The sequence below is a fragment of the Aphidius gifuensis genome, linkage group LG3 (genome assembly GCF_014905175.1).
Source record: "Aphidius gifuensis isolate YNYX2018 linkage group LG3, ASM1490517v1, whole genome shotgun sequence".
Classification (NCBI taxonomy): Eukaryota; Metazoa; Arthropoda; class Insecta; order Hymenoptera; family Braconidae; genus Aphidius; species Aphidius gifuensis.
This window is the reverse complement of record NC_057790.1, coordinates 4,704,589-4,724,820: the sequence shown is the minus strand read 5'-3', so window position 1 is coordinate 4,724,820 and position 20,232 is coordinate 4,704,589. Positions and strand designations below refer to the sequence as shown.

Here is a 20,232-nt window from a genome sequence, read left to right as displayed (position 1 = left end):
CTACAAACAAAAATCCAATATACACTTCAAACTTTTTTAATTGATATACATACTCTTCGATACTTGCTTTCATTATTTTTTTTTTGTTATTTTTATATTGGTTCCCCTCTTTGTTTTTTATTTTCTCCAACATTTGGAATAATGGTTCTCTGGTCAATCGCTGCAGCAGTTCATGTTCCGGGATTTTCGGTTGGTTCAAATGCCCGCGTTAACGACGTCGTTACGCATCACCCCACCTCAAAATGGCCCTGCCATTCTTTCAATGATGCCAAGTCGTCCAAGAAGATCGTATTCGATGAGGGGATCCTAACAGAAACAAAAAAAAAAAAAGATAATGAAACAAGAAAGATAAAAAAAAAAAAGAAAAAATTTAATGAAAACAAGTCAAGAAGATACGAACGAGTGTCATTAGCGTTACAACAACACACCGAAGAAGAAAAAAATAAAATAAAAAAGAATAATAATAAAAATCTCGAAAAAAACACATCAACAATTTCATGATGTCCTTAATAAGATATTTAAGAGACAAAAATAGGCAATTTAGCACGTCCTAATGCCAAGAGAGTGAAACTTTTATATTATATAATTATTTTTTTATCATCAAAATAAATATTATTATTGGTAAAGAATCATGGAAGATAAAAAAACAAAAAATAGATATATTTCTAATGACGAAAATTAAGAATCTATTTCAAACAATAAAATATAATAATGTAACAGCTATATATGATGAAATGAATACATGCACGTAGTAATAAATATAGTTATACTAAAGTTTCACAATGTGCTAAGTAATATCATGATGCTCGTTTTTCATACTCAACAAACGAGGATCTCACCACTCAAGCCACTTATCTGCGACATATTCAAGACCGGTAGTCACCGGAGTTTATGCGCGAGCTCACGCCTGTATAGAGCGAGTGAAATGCACCAAGTACTTGCAGCATAAAATTCATGACTTAAATATTTTTATCTTATAGTTTTTATTATGTACTCGTATTTAATTTTTTTTTTCCTTAATTCTATATATTATTTATTTTATTTATACCATTTAAAAACAGTCTCACTTGATGGTTATTCTATAGTTTTATATACAGAATACTTGGTCGTCGTCTGTGCGTTCAAGCGATGAGTTTGTGCTCCTGAACGTGAACGGGATATCAAATGCCAATTCCTAGTATTCGCACTTGGTTATTCGCGCGTCGTCAGACAAAGCTAAAATGCCTTGAGGCATTTTGCCATGTGGTTTGTTATTGTACAGTGTTGGTAAAATATAAATTGTAAAAGTTGATGATTTTCTTACTGGTCATACTGGTCTTCCAAGTAACTCTCTTTACAAGTATATATTCATATATATATAAATACTTTATTTAAGCTAGCTACACTGAAAAAAAAAACTTCTGTCAGATAGAAGTTTTCTTCTTGCAAAAAAATGGATTTGGATTAAGAAAAAGTTGATTTGGATTGAGACAAAGACTTTAATCAAATCATAAAAACTTCTTGAATCATGAAAAAAACGTCTTGGATCAAAACAAATTGTTCATGTTTTTAGAAGTATACTTCTTGGATTATGAACAAAAGTGTCTCGGTCCAAGGCAAATTGTTCATGTTTTTAGAAGTATACTTCTTGGATTATGGATAAATGTGTCTTGGATCGAGACGAACTGTTCATGTTTTTAGAAGTATGCTTCTGGATTATGGATAAATGTGTGGACCGAGACAAACTGTTCATGTTTTTAGAAGTATACTTCTTGGATTATGGATAAATGCCTTGGACCGAGACAAACTGTTCATGTTTTAGAAGTATGCTTCTTGGATTATGGATAAATGTGTCTTGGACCGAGGACAAACTGTTCATGTTTTGAGGCCGTAGCTTCATTATGAACAAAGTGTCTCAGTTCAAGACATATTGTTCATGTTTTTAGAAGTATTCTTCTTGAATTATGAATCAGTATATGTCTCGGTTCAAGGCAATATTGTTTTATTTATGAACATTTATTCTCAATATGGGATTGAGAATAAAAAAAAATAAAATTTTTCAATTACAACTTGTAATTTGTAATTTTTTTCACTACAATTTATTTTATAATTTTTATTCCTACAATTTTTTTTTTTTTACCTAACGCGGGACCCGAACCTATGACCGTAAAACCTACTAATCTAAAGCCTGTGCCTTGAAAGCAGAAGCAACGGGCGCGATATGAAACGGAAAAGTTATTTGTATTACTTTAGTGACAAAATATTTTTTTTAAATTTATTACATGAACAAATGAACTAAAACTACCACGTATCAATTTTGTATTACTTTAATGTACTATTGTATTATTTTTATGTTTTCTAAATTTTGTAAAACATTTAGATAACATTTTATCAAATTATTATTATTTAAGAATATAAACAATAATTTAAATGCTAGTATTATTTTGAGTCGATTCAATATTGACACATTTTATATTTTAATAAATTAAATTTAGCATTTATTTGATTTAATTTATTTTAGAATGTACTGATATAAAACTTAAAAAAAAAAAAAATAATACATTTTTTTCAACTTTCGATTATAATTTAGTTTTTCTTTACAGTCAGTAAATCTTAAATCTTTCAATAATTCTATTATATTATTGTTGTTTATATTCTTAAATAAATAATAATGATAAAATGTTATTTATGTTTAACAATTATTTAGAAAACATAAAATGTTTCGATATAACAAAAGAATGATATTAATAGTAATTTAATAATTAATTATAAAAAAATATATATATACGTGTAGTCATTCATTTTGTATACAAATTTAAAAAATATCTTGTCACTAAAGTAATACTAAATAACTTTCCGTTTCCATATCGCGCCCGTGGTTAAGCTGAGCTAAGGCACAGGTTTAATTAGATAGGTTTTACAGTCATAGGTTCGGGTCCCGCGTTAGGTAAAAAAATTAGAAAAAATTATAAAAAATAAAATTGCAATAAAAAAAAAAATTACAAAATTAAATAAGTTTGTAATTGAAATAATTTTTTATTTTTTATTTACAATCATTGAGAATAAATTATAAAAAATATTAGTTTTGAACCGAGACATATCGGATTCATAATCTGATGTACGTTTCTAAAAACAATATGTTAATGAACCGAGACACTTTTGTTCATAATCCAAGAAGCATACTTCTAAAAAACATGAACAGTTTATATCGGTCCAATATATATTTATGGATAATCCAAGAAGCATACTGTAAAACATGAACAGTTTGTCTCGGTGAAGGCACATTTATCCATAATCCAAGAGTATACTGCTAATGCAACATGAACAGTTTGTCTCGTCCAAGACACATTTATTGATAATCCAAGAAGCATATTCTAAAACATGAACAGTTCGTCTCGATACAAGACACATTTATCCATAATTCAAGAAGTATTTTTATTAAAATATGAACAATTTGCCTTAACCGAGACACTTTTGTTCATAATTCAGTTAACGTATACTAAAACATGAACAATTTGTTTTGATCCAAGACGTTTTTTCATGATTGAAGTTTTATGATTTGATTAAGGTATTTAACACTCAATCCAAATCAACTTTTTCTTAATCCAAATCCATTTTTTTGCAAGAAGAAAACTTCTATTATTAAGAACTTTTTGTCTTAAAAATAGAAAAAATTTTTTTCAGTGTATATTGTTATATTCTGTTGTACTTTAACTGTTGATGATGATAGTTGTCTTTCACAATGATGCAGAAAATTCATAGCAACACCCATATTTAAGATTGTTAGTTGATGGCTAGACTTTCTGACGAACAATCCTGCGGTAGCTGACAAGTTGCCCCATTACGCCTATATACCCTATGTGTGCCACCCAAGTGTGGGCAAAAGCATCACGTTCCCAGGCATTACTTTGTCTTTCTCCCTTTTTATTCTAGGCTTTATTTTCAATCTTTAACTTTTGCTAACAGAGCAACATGGTCTACTCCTCCACGTATCACTTCCGGCATATCAAATTATTATTTATTTTTTTTTTTCATTTATGCCTGATTGTTTAGTTTTTTTTTTTTATCATCTTTTTTTATACTGCTTTATTGCTGCTTTTTTTTCAAATTTTCATCAAAAACAGTTTAACATTCTCTTTGTTTTATTTGCCCTGAAATTACGGGGCTTTAATACTGCGACTGGTATTTGAAAAGATAAAGTATGGTGATATAGCAAGTTTTCAGCATTGTGAATGAGAAGTAAAATTTTTTGGTTAAATGAAGAAGAGAAGGTAGGCTATCCCTTTTGACAAAAAAAGATAATAAAAAAAAAGGAAGAAAAGAACATAGAAGAAAATGACGCACACGGTTCTTAAACCTTGATTGCAATAATGACAGTAAAAAAAAAAAAAAAAAATCTGATCCCTCGTTTCATTTTTTAAACTGATTGTAATTCGAAAGTTTTGCTTCTTTTGTTTTTTAACCCTCTATTAGATCAGCCTAAAAAACATTTTTTATTTTTGTTTGTTATAAATTTATTAATTTTTTGATATTAAATGAAATGAAATGAAAAAAAAAAAAATCAATCACGAGGTCACCAAATATAAAAAAAATAAAAAAATGATAACGTTAAAAAATAATAAAAATAAGTACCTAATAAATTTTACTTTGTCGGGCGAAAGAAAAATATTTTGGCTGAATTATGGTTTAAAAAAAATAATGATAAATAATAATAATAAAAAAAATAAAATTGACAGTGGAAGGAAGCTTCATCTTGAGCATGAATAAAAAATAAATAATACTAAACACGTCGTGTGTTTTGATAAGAAGACATCGGAGTTGTCGTTTGGCATTAAAATATTTTAAAAAACTTTTATTTATCCATTTTTATATTACTATATTATTATTATTATTTATTTATTTATTATATTTTATCTTATCCACATACTCGTTGATTTCTTTTTCAACTTGAAAGTGTTTATAAACGCACATTGCGTTTTTTATTTCTAAAGACATTTAGCCTTGCTTTGTGGCATTTATACCTTAAATCACGACTCTGGCTGTCCAAGAAATTAATCCTGATTCATGCTTTTAACGGACTCAACTGGTTCCTGAATTATTTTTTTTTTCTTTTTTAAAAAATAAAATTATTTCCCACACATGAGTTCATAGAAACTCATTTCTGTTAATAAACATATTTACTTATTAATTTCATATAGTTTTTTTTTTTTCAGTAATTCTTTCTATGAGAATTTTCATTAAAAAGAAAAATTAAAAAAATATTCTTTTTAATTTTTAATGAGATAAAATAGAATTAGCCATCATGAAAATTACTTGAACATAAAGTATAGCACAAAAGTGAAAGTAAATCATGAAGACACGTAGTAGTAGTTGCACCTTTAAATCGATATATGGTTTTTCTACAAAATTGCCATTATCATAAATTTTCTTTTTTTTTTTTTTTCAATGTTTATATCACCACGAATCATTTGTTCAATTGTTTGATTTCATAACGACAATAACAATTGAAAAAAAAAATAAATAAATAAATTAAAAAACATATAATAATGAATACTTGAAATAAAAATAAAACGTATCTATGTCAATTGAAAAAAATAAAAATAAATAAATATATATAATGGCAATAATTCGTGATGTTTTTATAGGATTTAAATTACAATCAGTTGTACAGTGCAGCAATTGGTAAAACGTGTGGTAGCAGTTTACGAAAGAAATAAAAAGTCAAAGGAGAGGACTTGAATTCACGCGCTTAAAATAAAAAAAAATTAAAAAATTAAAATATATGTATGTACGCTTAGAAAATGGCGAAAGGTCGCATACCATCACGTGAAATGTATAGAAGTTAAAAGTATATATTTATTATTATATATATATATGTATGATGCACCATGAGAAGGTTCGTGCGTGTGAGAATAAAAAGAGGGTAAATGAGTAGAGTGAAGGCAGGAATAAGCTAATAATTCTGAGTTACTGCTAATGCAACTTGAAACGGAGTTCATCGCCATGAGTTGATGCTGTTGAAGATGCACCCAGAGGGATTATTAGAGATTAAAGTCTGGAACTTGCTTTCGTTCCGTTACATAAAAACATTTATTTTTTTTTTTTTTTACCATATATTTTTTTTATTTTGTATATGTGAATTTGTTAATAGTGTTTAGTATTTTTGTTTTTTAATTTCAATTATTTAAACTTACTGTATCTATACCTTCTAAAAGGTTCATTGTTCATTGATTTTATAAACACAAGTATTATCATAAAAAAAAAAAAGAATGAATAAATTGACGAAAAATTTTTTTAATTTATTTATTTACACATAAATCACACATAATTCACACGTAATTTTTAGTCTAATAACATCAAGATTGAATGTTTACTGAAAAAAAGCTACCTTAATATGTCAATTTTAAAAAAAATATAAAAAATATTAAAAATTTTGTTTTTTGAATTATTTCTTTCACACAAAACACATAATTCGTAATAAAATTTTGAGCCCAATTGCATTAAGATCCGATGATTATTAAAAAAGTTGTGCTAGCTTAATATGTCAATTTTTTAAACAAATATAAAAAATATTTAAAAAAATTTTCTTTCAAATTTATTTCTTCACACATAAAAAACACATAATTCGCACAAAAATTTAAGCCCAATTGCATCGAGATCCGATGATTATTGAGAAAGTTGTGCTAGCTTAATATTTGAATTTTTTAAAAAAATGTAAAAAATATGTAAAAAATAAAAAAAAATTTTCTTTCAAATTTATTTCTTCACACATAAAAAACACATAATTCGCACAAAATTTTGAGCCCAATTGCATTAAGATCCGATGATTATTAAAAAAGTTGTGCTAGCTTAATATGTCAATTTTTAAAAAAAATATAAAAAATATTTAAAAAAATTTTCTTTCAAATTTATTTCTTCACACATAAAAAACACATAATTCGCACAAAAATTTAAGCCCAATTGCATCGAGATCCGATGATTATTGAGAAAGTTGTGCTAGCTTAATATTTGAATTTTTCAAAAAAATGTAAAAAATATGTAAAAAATATTTAAATAGTATATTTCTTTCATATTTATCACTTCACATAACGAATTTGAGGGGTGAGCCTTGGCGAGTGTTTCCTCCAAATTTTGCAGCGGGATCTGATTGAGAACAATGTGTGAATTTCTAAAAAGCGCAACCCTTTGCGCTTTAAATTCACACATTATTCCCACTGCCCCTTGTAACATAAAATTTTCTTTTCAAATTTATTTCTTTCACACATAAAACATTAATAATTCAAAAAAATTTTAGCCCACTGCATCGAGATCCGATGATTATTGAGAAAGTTGTGCTAGCTTAATATTTGAATTTTAAAAAATAATATAAAAGAATTCTTTCAAATTTATTTTTATACATAAACATATATTGCACAAAATTTAAGCCCAATTGCATCGAGATCCGATGATTATTAAAAAAGTTGTGCTATGAATATGTCAATTTTAAAAAAATATAAAAATATCGTACCGTTTACTGTTTTGTTGTATTAAGTTTGTTTTTTCGTTGCTAACGAAATAAATAAAAAAAAAATAGAAAAAGGCAAACAGAAAGAAATTTGTATGAGAGTAAGTGAGAAAAAAACAATGACCAATCAAATGTCCGGAAGACCGATGATGTTTGTCCTTTTTATATTAGGAAATTTTGACTATCAAAAAATATTTTAAATTTGCATATATGCTTTAAAAATGGGAATTAATTATAAAACGTGCTGCTGCTAGCTGGTATGGATGCAACGCCTCCAAAAAAAATTAGTATTCTGGACAATCGCTTTTGCATATATATGTAAACATCCCTATAAAACTTTCATCTCGATAGAGACACGAGAAATTGAAAGTTGCCGTAAATCTGTTCAGCATTTACCAGACACGTGGGTCTTTTAAAAATCCCAACTTTTTTTTTTTGCATTACTTTAAAGTGATTCTTTAATTTTTATTAAACTCTTTTACCTAATATATTGTTATTTTGTTTATTTATTTATTTCAATGTTTCACGTTGACTTATGATTTTTTTGTTTTTTGATCATTCGACAGAGTTGGTTGTAAAAAAGTCTGAAAGGTTTGTTTTGTGTGTATATCTTGAGAAACAGGTTCGTATGTGCTTTCGTCAAAATTAATTAATGTCGAGCACCTTTGGTAGAAGCAGTATAGATGGTGTACAACTATAGACCAAAAAGAACATTATAAACCAGTTTTATTATTGGTGCTTTTTAGACCATTGACTTTGTAGTTGGACATGTCTTTCTACAGTCTATACTGCAGCAGGACATATACGCATATTATAATATAAATACATGTATATGTGAAATAAGGGTTTTTTTTTGAATTTTTTATTCATGAAGAAATGTCAATGTTTCACGATGCATAAATATTGTCGTTTATTTTTTTTTTGTGTTCATACATATATGAGAATTCATGTATGAGATTTGGTGACTCGTTAACGCGACTCCATGTCGTCATGTATATACAACATATTTAATATATATATGTATATTATATATGAATTTTTATATGAATTTCTATATCAATAGTAATGTTATCGTTGGTGGTAAACCCGGACTTTTCATTGGCCTTGTAGAGGAACACGAATCGGATTATGGAAATGCATCTGGTTGGACTCTTTCTTGCGTCCGTTACGACACTTTATTATTGTAATACTAAAAGTTACGAGCGTTTATATACAGTTCCAACGTGTGTCACATATACCAAGAACTTAATTTATGAAAATTATGTGAAATAGGATGCCCAGTAGCTAATGTAAGAAACGCCTTATCGCTTGGTTACCATACCCAACTGCGAGACCATGTAGATTTATAATCATATTTTTTTTTTACTTTTTTATTTTTTTAATTTATTTATTCTCATCTTTTCTTTTCAAATGCCATCAAAGAATTTGTTAAACGATTATTATATCCATAACATATATTATAATAATATAAAAAGTTGTTTTTTTTTAAATTTTATATTTTAAATTTCTTCCGGATACTAAAATAATAATCTGGGTCATTAAAATATGGTTATATTTATGTTTAATATTTTTTAAATTATTTTCGAATTAATTTATTATATTTAAGCCGGTTTTTGAAATTAGATACGGTAGCGAAACAAGTCAATATTATTTTGCAATTGCTTGCGCATTGTGCATTTGAGTAGCTGGTATATATATTTTTTTTTGACTTTATTTTTATTTTTATTTTAATATTGAATCATAAAAAAGTTTTAACTTACGACCACAAGGCAAGTTCAACAGCATGCTGCAGCAGCAATTATAACGTCATTTTGTCAATATACACACAATGTGAAACTTTTGTGGTTAAACAGATATGTATCGAAGAGACATATAATCATCTTTCATTGCTTCCTCTGTCTGCTACTGTGATTAAAAAAACCACATCTAAAAAAACAAAGATATATTTTTAAAAATACATACGATAATATAAACATCAAAAATAAATATATAATAAAATTGTATCCATTTATAATTGTTACATTTGTTTGAAAAAAACTACTGGGGTAAAAAAATATATATAAAAGTCAAACAAGAGAACAAGAGTGGGCCATTCGTTCTCCCTTCAATCAGAATGAAATACGCGTGCGTGAAATTGCACGTGCTCGTTACTGTCACAAAGCGGAAAAGAGGAAATGAAAAAAAAAACGAAAAAAAAAAAAAAACGCAAAGGAAAAAAGAACCTGAGTTAAAAGCGTACCGCCAGAACAAACGGGGGCTTTCATACAAACTTTTTGGTTGAAACCATAACACATAATATTCATTACTATCCTGGGACACGGGAAAAAAGCTTCATTAAAAATATTCCATGAATTAGTTCTATGATTTCTTTGACGCCGATTAAACGCAATATGAAATACATCACAAAAAAAAAAAAAATTAAATTAAAAAAAAATTAAAAAGTGAATGGTCGCGCAAACTCATATTATATACGTTTGAATATAAAAGATAATAAAAAAAAAAATAAAAAACGATAAAAAAATCTAATTTCATACAGTCATGCTTCGCGCAAATAGATTACAGGTATTTTATTCATGAGTCATTTCAATTGTCAATTACAATAGACAAGCATTAAATTTTCAATCGAAAATAATAATTAAAACATGAACAACAGAAATTATTTTTAAAAAATATCAGAGATTATAAAAATCATATATTAAATAATAATAATAATAATGAAAAATATATTTTATCGTTCATTGTAATAATCGTATGGTAGAAAGGGTACGAATCGTGTCGACAAATAAAACATATTGATGTTTGCAATTAAATTTCACAGACAATGGACAAACAGCGATTCACTCGACCAGGCAGCGATTCGATTTAATAAATATATCCCTCCTTCTTTTAACTTTATTTGTACATACATATATACATACGTATTTATACGCCCTATCAGCCAGGCAGTAGTAGGCAGTAGTGTACAGTACAGCTTCAACAAAACCTCCAACCAATTCTCTTTCCATTGCGTTGCTGGACCATCGTTGGCAAACTTCCGCATTGCCCAATTAATTTCCTCATTCGGTTTGATGGTGCTGGATATAGTTGGCATAAAAGATGGGTGACTGTGCGTCACCTCGATTTTACCATCAACATTTTCCGCAATCTCTCTATCTCGTCCTGAAAACAAAAAAAAAAATATATTTATATTAGTCCCTGAATCCTGTGCAATGCAACCCTTGCAGCTATATCTATTTAATCCGTTGCATATTTTGTTTGCTCTTGTTACCAAGGTTAACATTCACCAAACGAATAAAAACCACCATCACCAAATAACCGTTTACATTTAATTATAAAAGTCACCTTTCCACTTTAACCATGTCACTATACAAATTTGCTAAATTTAACGATTTCAAATGTGATTCATTTTAAACTCATTGACATAGACTGCATTTATCATTTTTTTAAATACTTTTATTATTTATATAGTAAATTTTAATTATCAAAATTAATTAATATATAATAATGAATCAACATATAAATTTTCATATTTAACGATTCACTGTTTCCGTTTAAATATATATACTATATATTAAAAAATAAAAATTTATTCAATAATTATTTTAATGAAAAATATAATTTATTATTTCATTTTATAATTGAAAATTTTTGTTATTATTAAAATAAATGATGAAAATCATTAAATTTAAAATTTAAAATAAATTCAAATATATGAAAACTAGAATAATTCAATTTGTATTTGACTGATATGTATGAAAGTTAATTATATAACAAACTATTTGTAGCTAACACCATATACAGTCTATTAGTATTTAATAATATATTGAAATATACGAATTGTAAATATGACAATAATAGTGAATCAGTGTGATAGTAATATTAGCATTAATAATAAATATACAAGAGTAGATCCCAGGGCGAATATCAAATTATGCTAATGTTGCATGATGCTTGTGAATGATATGATTTTGCATGGACGTTGACCAAGCACGTTTAACCATTTATCTAGTTGAAGGTTGGAGATATTTCTATGTATGTGTATATGTATATGCGGGTGTTGGTGAATAGATAAATGTATATGTGATTCAACAAATTTTGGGGTGCTAGAGTGAGAGAAATATTGCATTGGATTCATAAGGGGGTTAGCCACCCTGGCGATGATCTATGTTACGAGCCATCCCTTCCGGTCAGGGTCAAGGTTCCATCGTATATACTATACGCATTCATTTAAACTACCAGTGACTTGTCTCTACAATCACTACTAAATTTACCAAACTTACTAGCTACCACGCTTATATTTTATAAATATTATAATTTAAATATATTATTTTTATAATTATTATTAAAATTTATACTCAAAGTATCAAATCAACTTGATAAAAACACTCACGATATATTATAATTAAAAAAATAATTAATTATAAATTGCGTATGTATTAGTTGATAGGTGTTTGTTTAATTTTTTTAAATAAAAATATAACTTACTTATGTCGTATAAATTAGCATCAATTGATACGTTAGAATAAAAGCAATGTATCAAGATGTTTTACATAGATTAGTCAGAATCTAATATATATATTTCAATGGAACTTATTTACATGCATTTTGAGAGAGTTAAAGTAAAACAAGGGTGTATGTAAAAGTGCAGGTGTGGGAAATTATATATATCTATATAAATAAATGTATGTTTATATATATATTTATTTTATTTTTTCAATGGTTTAAAATGAGTCATCAAAATGTTGACACAAAGACGGCTTTTGACCATTATCGCAAATTTAACGAGACCAACAATATATTTGCGTCGCACCATTGAGGGCAAATACCCGTATCTGGTTGATCGTAACTTCTTGCATGAATAGAGGTGCGCCAAGAGTAATTCTCCAGGGCAATGATACTGTTCGCAAAGTCGCCAAGTTTAACGACACGTCTATGCCCATTTTACTTGGTTATAAATGTTAAAAGTACATCTGCAAAAGAAAGTATTATACTTGTTGTATATTACTTTACTTTTGCAAAGAAATTGTTGATGGGGATTTTTTTTTTTTAAGTAAAAGATGCTGGAAGGGGAAACAGAAGGAAAATAAAAATGAAAAAAAGCAAAGCGAAACGAAAGAGAGCGAGTCGTGATCCCCTTGGGTTCTTAACAAAAAACTGATCCAAGGGACAAATTGAATCTTTAAGATATTGAAGATGATACACTTGAGGACGACTCTTTTTAAAATGTTTTTTTTTTGTTTTTGTTAATACTTTATTTTATTCATTTTTTTCTTTTCATTTATTTATATATTTATTTATTTTATCTTCATTTAGATTCAAGTATATCAAGAACATCACTTTACAATATTTTCTACTCAAGTACTTTGAGTTTATGTTCGTATTTAAACTGTATATGTATTTAAACTCAGGTGCAACAAAACAGTTAACGATAGAGTCTGGCAGAAATGTTTTGAAATAGCCTGAGTCTTGGTTTAAATACACGCACACTGAATATGTCGTTAAATGATAAATTTATTATCATACTATAACGTGATTTAAATTGACAAAAAGTTTCATGCTTCAAGACATAAAAAAATAGATGAAAAAATATTATAAAAAATTTATAAAAACCAGCAAAACTTTTAGTGACAAAATATTATAATTATAAAATTAAGAGATTGAATTGCTTTATCATTAATTTGATTTTTATTTAAACATTTTATCGATGTTAATAGTCAGACAGGTGTCTTTAAATTTCAGGTATTTGCGTGGGTGGATAAATACGTCAATGTAAAATGATTTACTCTACACTTGAGGGTAAAACTAACGATCTGTATGCACATGAATATAATATGTCTATAAATATTTTAATATATTTCAAAGTGTCGCTAAATTTAAATGTTGCAATTTAAAATAATAATAAAAATAAATGTTCTTTTTTTATTTGTTCTAAAAACAGTGATTGTAAAAAGTTTGAATAACGTTGGTCTATGTAACCACATACAAGAGTTAAAAAAAAAAAAAAAAATTGGCATGAAGAGAATAGCTAAAATATATATGCTGTCGAGATTCGAGGTCGAATGTATACATACAACTATATATGTTTATATATACATATAATACATATGAAAGCAAGAGCCCAACGGACTGGTTTCCAGCGGTCAGTTTCTCGTGCGATAAAAGAAGAAAAGAAATAAATATTAAAAAAATTAAAAAAAAATACCAAACTATGCGCGGCTTGGTCGAGAGATCATTGCAAGAAAAAAAATGTAAAGAAAGAGTAAATGAGATAGAGAAAATGAAAGAGAGCGATGAGCACACGTTGGTTGCTGGTTGTTGGTAGAAAACACAAAGACGGACAGACGGGTAGGTGGATGGATATAATAGGATGAGGTGTATATAGTGAGTGAGGATGTTGAATGGTAGATGAGGGGAATGTACAAGCACGCAGCAATGCAACAGAAAAATATATTCTGCGGGCATCATTCTCTTTATTCTCTTCTCAATTTTATATATACACTTCTATCTTCTCTGATACGTTTTATTCATTTTATTATTTTATCCCTTACATTTGAAAATACCTGCGTGTTTATACTGAGTCTGGTCTCAGCATCAAGAGCATCTAGTCAAAAGCAAAACCCCAGGCTTTATTAATATTAATGTTTAACAATAAATAAATAATATATTTAAAAAACAAAAATAAAATGAATTTAACAGCAGATAAGCCTTACTATAACTACTTGTTGCGGTGAAAAACTCATTTTCAATAATATATAAATGATAATAAAATTACGTCTTAAAACAAAAATAATATATTAATAGAATATTATTATTTTATTATCATCCATATTATACATATGTATATAAAAATATTTTAAATCATAATATATAATATTGTATATCCAAAGAGTTATTTCAAGGATTATAACAAATATAGCTGCAAATGCGTGGGTTAAATTTACCTAAACCTGGCTATCTCTTTTTTTTTTTTTTATTCTTTTCATTTTATTTTTATTTATTTATTTTCATAGATATATAGCAATATATATCCCATATACTCGCGGGTTCAGTGTCCAATATCATGCTCCGTAAATCACGCTTTCTCGATACGTGAAAGCGTCTTGTCTTATTGCGACACACACAAATACACGTATATATAAATAAATAAATATATAACAAAACCACAGAGAGACGAGAGAGCTCGAAAAAAAAAAATAAAAAATAAATAAATAAATTTAAAAAAAAAGAAGAAAAACAACGACATAATAAACCAGAAGCCACACAGTGACTTTTACGCAAGAGAATCATATAGCCTGTGTGACAATTGTATCAAACAGATATAGTATAATATATATTTTGCTCTTTCACTGTCATTTTCTTGACCATTATTTATATCCCACGGCCATATACGCATATGCCAAAATGAGAAATAACCATGTGGTGCTGCTGATGTTGCTGTTGTTGCTATTGCTGCATACTTGCAAGTAAATGGATTCAATATATGTGCATGTATAAAAGGGTGTGATATCAAGCCACCTAAAGTAGGTGGTAGACATAGGTGGATTATATATATATTTATACCTATTACTATATATGTAATTCTTCCTAACACTAGCCTTGATCTTTTTTGCACAGCTTTTCTTGCTTCCTTAACTAACCTACCGCACACTTTTAAATACAACGGTAGGTGGCTGGCTCAATGCTTAGCCGGCTTGTCACACTCGTTTCGTTTGCTATAACGAGGTGACGCACCCACCTTTACACACATACATTCTTGAGTTTACGCGCCATCAACGGGAATATGTACTCTCCCTGATGTACTAGAAAAGTAAGTAAGGATACGAAGAGGAAAAAAGAATAAAAAAATGAAAAAAAAAAAAGGGTTGTGTATCGACGTTGACTGAACTGAATACAGCAGTCGGCAATGAGTACATATATGTATATGAGGGTTGATGCTATGAAAGAAAAGAAGAGGACTCTCATCAAACACCAGGGGTGTCGCTAACAAGACACGCCACCCTTCAAGAGGGTCGCCACAGTGATGTAAGTTAACACGCACGTAAATAATGGCCTAGGTTGCTTGTACATATATCGATAACTTTTTTTTTTTTTATCCTCATGTATTTGTGTATGTGTGGATATACATGTACACAATAATACCATACTGTTTTTGCTTGGATGCACATGAAAACGAAGATTGCGTCATTTTTGACAGCTATACTAATGACTTATCAGCACTTTTCAGTCTCTAATGACTTTTTTTTTATTATTATTTTTTTTTTTATACAACACTCATATATTTATTTTTTTTTCCTCTCTTTATTTGGCTTCTATTTAAAATAAAATATAAAAATATCTTTTGTTCTTTTGTATTCATTTAACAGCAATGAAAATTTACACTGACTCATGTCATATTTCAAGACAGAGGAGCTCCTGAAGACTAGCTAAAGCCTTAAGGCATGCAAGTTGATGTCTAGACAAATGAGGGCGGTGAAAACGAATATCCAAAGTCATACTATCCATTAGGAAAATTAATGATTGTTAATTATTCATCAATGTCTTGGTCAACAAGTTAACTACTTATATATAATCTACCATGAAAATCTATTGCTGAAGATATTTATTTTTATATATGTGTATTGTATGGCCGTTGAATGATGATCATTCTGCCGTGAAGAAAATCTACGAGACATTAAAAGCTGCCGATGGCACTTCAAGATCAAAATCACAAAATGGTGAGAACATTATCCTTCTTTTGGATCCATTAAAATAAGGCACGTGGGCAGATAAAATACAAACGCCGTTAGCAATTTTAAATATGTACCACCTTGATATTTAAAAAAAAAAATATCATGTTGGTGAGAAAATATAATTTTCAAATGACAAAAAACAAAGAAATAAAAAATCATTTCTTATTATTCAATCACTTGGATAATTGAGATGTATTATATACTTATTATTTATTTATTATTTTTTTTTATATAAATTTAAACCATAAAAAAATTCATAACATTACTTTTAACGACATAATATAAACGTACAACACACAATGGATGGCCAAAAAAATATTCTATATATTAAAGCTCGAATGATTTTCATCCTGTCTGACGAAACACGAGTATACTACTTCTACTACTACTCACTCAAGAAGAATCTTTGAGAAAAACATTTTCAATAGAAATATGATATTCCATTATTCATGTTTAAAGAAAAAATTTAAAGAAAAAAACTCGATTATTTTCTTCTTGCACATGAAAGATTATGAAAAAAAACAGTAGTGCAAAAATGAAAAAAAAAAAAAAAAAAACGAAAAAAGAGTAATGTAAAATAATAAATAATAAATAAATATAAAAAAAATATTTGGTTACAGTAAATTTTCAAATATTGAAACGAAGAAACAAAGTTGTGTACTATATATGAAAGTAAAGAGAGTCGGCACAGAACCTTTGATTTGCCTTATTTTTATTTATTTATTTATTTTCTTTATTTTTAAAATTTATTATTATTTTTTGCTCGAGGTATGGGCGTACAAACATGTAAGCTATATAGCATATATATGTACAAACTCTGGGTCGCTTCCAGCGTTCAATCGCGTGAAATTGCGCGTAATTACGTGCGAATGCGCTGCGCGACTCATATATATATGTACATATAAATATATATGATTCAAAAAATATAATACCGTCTCGAATAATTTTATGTATAATTCAAGTGGGTATAAACATACTGTATATTAATAATAAATATATGTGAGACTTAGTAAACCAAACTAATTTGCAAAAGTTCTCACTTGTTTAACTTTTATTTGTGTGACATATAGGCGTATAATACAAGCCTACACATATAGGCGCTGTATATACAACGAGATAATTAGGCGCGTGCTTAAATTATCTGTACTCTGATAATTAGAGTCGTTTCGAATTTTAATCCTCACTTACTTTTTTTTTTCCTTTTAAACTCATGTTAATCATCATTATATTTATTTATTTATTTAATTATTTTTTATGTCATTTAATAACGACGAAACAAAAGACGCATGAGAATATATACTCTGTAAAAGTAGATAATCTCTATGTGGTCAGACACAACATTTTTACTACTTGATAGGTTTTTTTCCCATTTAAAAAAATTTTTTTTTTATTTTTATAAAATATTTTAATTAATTTACTTTTATGAAAACTTTTTCAACAATTCTCTTCTTTTTTTTTTTGAATAAATAAATAAAAAATTGGCTTTTAATAATTGTGAAAAAAAAAAATAAATTCGAAAATAAAAAATATATAAATAAATAAATACATCGGTTAACGATAAAATGAAATTTTTAGATAACGACCAAGTTATTTTGTTGAAAAAATAAATATAAAAAAAATAAAAATAAAATGCGGATGTGATGGACAAAATTCGTTTGGTAATTCAACGAATATATTTTGAGGGCTCGTTATCGTGATGTACGTCTGTGGTATCGAGTGGCCATGGGTCCACTCGTGCGCCGTATTCTAAATGCAATGGGACCACCGGGCAAGGTATATGTACGCAAGACCACATGGCTACCGTGAGTGCGTGGTATTCATGACACACATATAAATATAAATATATATATATATATATATCCAGATTAATCGTGCTTTCTCTCTTTCTTTTTCATTTTTTTTTACTATCTCTTGTGCCCCGCGGGTCTCATCTCCGCTATCACTTATTACATTTTATATATATAGTTTCTATAGTTTCGAGTGTGGGCGTGTATCATTCAGCCACGCTCTAATTATCAGCTCTTTATATTCTCTCTTGGCTTATCTATACTCAGTACATGCAGAGCATACAAACCAAAACTACATATAAAAATTAATTTAAAAAAATAAACATACCTCTTGTCTCATGACGCCTTGATCCTTTGCCAACAGTCAATATATTTAGAATACTTTTCACAATTATAATAGTTTAAAAAAATTTGGAATCAAGCAATAAGACTTTAGCCACAAGTCAACATCACAATACTCTCAATCTCGTGCTTGCGAAAAACCCCTTGCATATATCGTAGACAATGAACTACAAGATCTGCTGCATCTTATTGAGAAAAAAAAAATTAATAAATATTAAATGTTATGTTAACATTTTTTCAAGACTCGTAAAATTACTTGCTAAATTTTAATTGTCAGAAAATAAATTTTACCTTTTTTTTTTCCAAGTTTATATTTTTCAAAATTATCTGCTTCTCATGTAAATTTCGAATTTAATTATGTATTTTTTTTTTCTTCTTTGGTTTTCAAAGCAAGAGTACATTGACATGGCAATTCCAACCGGTAATTTAACGCACTTTTGACAAACCATCGACAATAATATACACAACATGGATTTGCGTATATAAGAGTATTTTTCAACTATTATGCATGACATCGTTTATTTATTTTAATGAGTTCCTCCCTTTTTTTTTCTTCATATTTTTTTGTACGGCCCCTTCAGGCATATATTCGCACTGACGACATCCGCCCTCTTTTGGATGCTTCACACATTTGGTGCACTTCGTTTCCCTCCTTGGTTCACTACTCAACTCTTCAGCAAGACCAACTAAAAACATATTTGATTTATCTATTTTTTTGTTGTTCTAAGCAATGCTAAGTCAAATTATCACGTCAATGTTTATAAATATATTTTTCAAAATATAAAATAACAAACAAACCTGCATTTTCCAACAACTAGCCCACCATCCATATATTATCATCAACATCATCAGCAGCATTTTCAAGTGGAATTATAAAATGCTTGCGTACGCATTTGAGTACAGCATAAATGCTAGAAAAAAAAAATCTTTTAAAACATGAAGAAAAGTACACATAGTACATGAGAAAGGATTTTTCTGCTTTTAATAATTTTCATGAATATATGTGTGAAAAGAATAAAGAAAAAAAAAAAAACTAAACATAAAAACACTATGACTGAAAGGGTTTTCTTTTCTTTTTTTTTTTTTTTTTCATATCGCATTCTTCTACAAAATATGAACTGAAACATACATGATTATCATATGTGTATATATTTCTTTTTTTTTTTTTTATTTTGCCTTTGACAAAATAGAAATAAAAAAAAAATCAGAGTCATTCCCTGCATTTGCGTGTAAACTGAGGAAATCCTACTTTTCTTTTTCACCAACTCTTTTTTTTTTTTTTTTAATTTTTTTTTTTGCTTTTTCTACGAGTTGAATCGCTACACCTGCACTGCCTACTTGCACGTATATGAAATGTAAGTATAATATGCAAAAAAACGAGGGGTCTACGTACGAGAAAATATATGGGGTAAAATCGCGAATAAAGAATAGTAGGCCGTAAGAGAAAAGAGGGGTTGTGAAGACGAAGAAGAAAGGAAATAAAAAAAAAAAAAAAAAAAAAAATTTAAAAGAAGGGTTGGTGTGTACGCATGTAACACGCGGTTGGATCAATGCAGGGTGCACTGCCCTACAGAGTAGTTTATATATATTTTTTTTCTTCTTTTTTTTTTTTGATGCATCGTCAACGCATATTTTTTTTGCTCTTTCAAACGTTTTTACATAAATTTATATCTTCAATTTTTCATTACTTTTTGTTATGATTTTTTTTCTTTTTATTTATTCAAAATAAAATAAAACTTTTTGTCAAGTTTATTTTTTATATTTTCAAATAAACAATATTGTCCAAATAAACTTTATTGTCCAAAAAAAAAAAAAATATATTTTGTGAATATATAAAAGTTATATTTTTTTTCGAGCAATATAAAAAGTATTAAATTTAAAGGATTTTCGA

The 20,232-nt window shown here is 27.8% G+C and overlaps 1 protein-coding gene and 1 long non-coding RNA gene across 3 annotated transcripts in view; one reads left to right on the top strand and one right to left on the bottom strand.

Moving 5' to 3' along the window:
* Positions 1-20,232, top strand: part of LOC122851596 (ephrin-B1) — a 509,511-nt gene that overhangs the window by 234,480 nt on the left and 254,799 nt on the right. The window lies entirely within an intron of this gene.
* On the bottom strand, positions 110-19,246 carry LOC122851602. The gene is made up of 6 exons (XR_006373708.1): positions 19,140-19,246; positions 18,633-19,027; positions 18,328-18,526; positions 10,402-10,642; positions 9,244-9,409; positions 110-306 (listed from the first exon to the last, which is right to left on the bottom strand). It is a non-coding gene; the product is annotated as an uncharacterized LOC122851602 (long non-coding RNA).